This window comes from Arachis duranensis, chromosome 4 (assembly GCF_000817695.3).
Source record: "Arachis duranensis cultivar V14167 chromosome 4, aradu.V14167.gnm2.J7QH, whole genome shotgun sequence".
In the NCBI taxonomy this organism is placed as follows: Eukaryota; Viridiplantae; Streptophyta; class Magnoliopsida; order Fabales; family Fabaceae; genus Arachis; species Arachis duranensis.
In genome coordinates, this window is record NC_029775.3 from 43472110 (window position 1) to 43475861 (window position 3752).

At 40.8% G+C, this 3752-nt stretch overlaps 1 protein-coding gene across 1 annotated transcript in view; it reads right to left on the reverse strand.

Annotated features, from left to right (window-relative positions):
• Positions 1–3752, reverse strand: part of LOC107484553 (uncharacterized) — a 54370-nt gene that overhangs the window by 8941 nt on the left and 41677 nt on the right. The window lies entirely within an intron of this gene.

Consider the following 3752-nt stretch of genomic DNA (forward strand, 5'->3'; position numbering starts at 1 on the left):
CTGTCGGTTCTCAATCAGGCCGGAATAGAATCCAGTGATTCTTTTGCGTCTGTCACTAACGCCCCGCCCTCAGGAGTTTGATCTCACGGAATGGTTGGCTCGTTTGTCAGACGAGCACTCGGTTGTCAGGCGATCAACCATGCATCATGCAATCAAGAATCCAAGAGATATTCACTAGAGCCTTGGTTGCTTGTAGAACAGAAGTGGTTGTCAGTCACCTTGTTCATAGTTGAAAATACATAAGAACAAGGTCTAGGCATGGCCGTGAGGCCAGCCTCCCAGTGATCTAAGATAGCATACAAATGAAGATAGCTACCAAAGTCTCTATCATGATCTAAGAACTAGATGTCCAAAGATGAAAATACAATAGTAAAAGGTCCTATATATAGAAAACTAGTAACCTAGGGTGTACAGAGATGAGTAAATGACATAAAAATCCACTTCCGGGCCCACTTGGTGTGTGCTTGGGCTGAGCAATGAAGCATTTTCGTGTAGAGACTCTTCTTGGAGTTAAACGCCAGCTTTAGTGTCAGTTTGGGCGTTTAACTCCCATTTGGGTGCCAGTTCCGGCGTTTAACGCTGGGATTTCTGAGGGTGACTTTGAATGCCGGTTTGGGCCATCAAATCTTGGGCAAAGTATGAACTATCATATATTGCTAGAAAGCCCAGGATGTCTACTTTCCAACGCCGTTGAGAGCGCGCCAATTGGGCTTTTGTAGCTCCCTACTTTCCAACGCCGTTGAGAGCGCGCCAATTGGGCTTCTGTAGCTCCAGAAAATCCACTTCGAGTGCAGGGAGGTCAGAATCCAACAGCATCTGCAGTCCTTTTTGGTCTCAGAATCAGATTTTTGCTCAGGTCCCTCAATTTCAGCCAGAAAATACCTGAAATCACAGAAAAATATACAAACTCATAGTAAAGTCCAGAAAAGTGAATTTTAACTAAAAACTAACAAAAATATACTAAAAACTAACTAGATCATACTAAAAACATACTAAAAACAATGCCAAAAAGTATACAAATTATCCGCTCATCACATACTAAACCAGTCAAAACATTTTGAGATGCAGGTGTATGGACAATTAGATCAAAGTTCAACTCAGAAAAATCTAGTCCCAACTCACGAGAAACAGTTAAAGAAATAAAGGAATGTGATGCACCCGAGTCATACAGTACAGTTAGAAATCGATTTTTGACATAACACTGACCTTGGATCAGGGCGTTTGGTTGCATAGCATCATCAGCAGTCATGGCAAACACTCGGCCTTGTTGCTGGGTTTGCACTGGATTCCGAGCAAATTCTTTTGGGCAATTCCTCGCCAAGTGTCCAACTTCCCCACAAGTGAAACAAGCATTCGTTCCTTACAACATCCAAATCTAACATAGCTATGGCCATGGAGATCATAACAGCTATGAGGATAGTTGTGCCTCGCATCGATTCATCGTTCGAAACTCGATTAAACTATGCCTATTCGTAGTCATTAAGGTCCTATCCGCACCAAACAATCAACATTAAGGTGATCAGTCTTAATATCTCAAGTAAGGCACGAACATTTCCAAAATGAGCACTCATAGACATTCATGCCAAATGTATCTTAAAGATACCCTAACAGCATGAGACACACAAGCAGAGTATGCAATGAAGCATAGTCAGTCCACTCCCCAGGCTCTACTGGAAACGAACTGCTCTGATACCAAATTGTAACGACCCAATTTTCAATATGTCTAGATCATACCGGAAACTGAGTGCTACCAATTTGTCCTCCTAATTATTATCTAGTATTTATCATATGAGCCTGATTCGTTGTTAAAAGCGTAGTTAAATTGCGAGGTATATATATATTTTTTTTGTTTGAAAACATTCGGGTTAATAGACGGAATCACTCATAATCAATTCACAAGTAATAACAGATAAAATAGTTATAAACAACCACACATAAATACATCACAAGTAGTAGACAACATTCGGTGATTTAGCCTTTATTAGAGTATAGACTATTAGTTAGAACACCCCTAGATATAGCTAGATAATAACTATATACATATACATACATACAACATCCCAGGTCCTGACCTGTTCAAGAGGTCCCTAAGCTGGCACCTAGGCTAGCCTAGACTCTATACTCACCTAGTCCCTCTACACTACTAAAGCGAGGGAAAGTACATTCTAAGTCTTCAAAACTCAAGTCAAGTGGAACGTCACTAAAAGGTAGAACATCGTCTGCTACTCCTCTGCACGATCAGACATTGCCATAGAACGTCTCTTTGGTACCACATCAAGTAAATGGTTATGAATGATGAATAAAACATAAAGATAAAGATAGAGATACTTATGTAATTCATTGGTGGGAATTTCAGACAAGCGTATGGAGATGCTTGGTCCCTTCCGTCTCTCTGCTTTCCTACTGTCTTCATCCAATCCTTCTTACTCTTTTCCATGGCAAGCTGTATGTAGGGTTTCACCGTTGTCAGTGGCTACCTCCCATCCTCTCAGTGAAAATGTTCAACGCACCCTGTCACGGCACGGCTATTCAGCTGTCGGTTCTCAATCATGTCGGAATAGAATCCAGTGATTCTTTTGCGTCTGTCACTAACACCCCACAATCGCAAGTTTGAATCTCGTCACAGTCATTCAATCATTGAATCCTACTCAGAATACCACAGACAAGGTTTAGACCTTCCGGATTCTCTTGAATGCCGCCATCAATTCTAGCTTATACCAAGAAGATTCCGGTTAAAGAATCCAAGAGATATCCACCCAATCTAAGGAAGAACGGAGGTGGTTGTCAGGCACACGTTCATAGGTGAGAATGATGATGAGTGTCATGGATCATCACATTCATCAAGTTGAAGAACAAGTGATATCTTGGAACAAGAACAAGCCGAATTGAATAGAAGAACAATAGTAATTGCATTAATACTCGAGGTACAGCAGAGCTCCACACCTTAATCTATGGTGTGTAGAAACTCCACCGTTGAAAATACATAAGAACAAAAGTGATCATTGGCCTCGTCCCCAGAGAGGGAACCAGAAGAGCCAAGATGAAAATACAATAGAAAAATGTCCTATTTACAGATCTAAAGTGATCAAAAGATGTTCCAAAGATCTAAGATTACAATACAATCCACTTCCAGGCCCACTTGGTGTGTGCTTGGGCTGAGCATTGAAGCATTTTCGTGTAGAGACTTCTCTTGGAGTTAAACGCCAGCTTTTGTGCCAGTTTGGGCGTTTAACTCCCATTCTTGTGCCAGTTCCGGCGTTTAACGCTGGGAATTCTGATGGTGACTTTGAACGCCAGTTTGGGCCATCAAATCTCGAGAAAAGTATGGACTATTATATATTGCTGGAAATCTCAGGATGTCTACTTTCCAACACCGTTGAGATCTCGCCAATTGGGCTTCTGTAGCTCCAGAAAATCCACTTTGAGTGCAGAGAGGTCAGAATCCAACAGCATCTGCAGTCCTTTTTAGTCTCTGAATCAGATTTTTGCTCAAGTCCCTCAATTTCAGCCAGAAAATACATGAAATCACAGAAAAACACACAAACTAAAACACACTAAAAACATACTAAAAAAATTCCAAAAAGCGTACAAATTATCCGCTCATCACAACACCAAACTTAAATTGTTGCTTGTCCCCAAGCAACTGAAAATCAAATAGGATAAAAAGAAGAGAATATACAATGAATTCCAAAAACATCTATGAAGATCAGTATTAATTAGATGAGCGGGGCTTTTAGCTTTTTGCCTCTGAA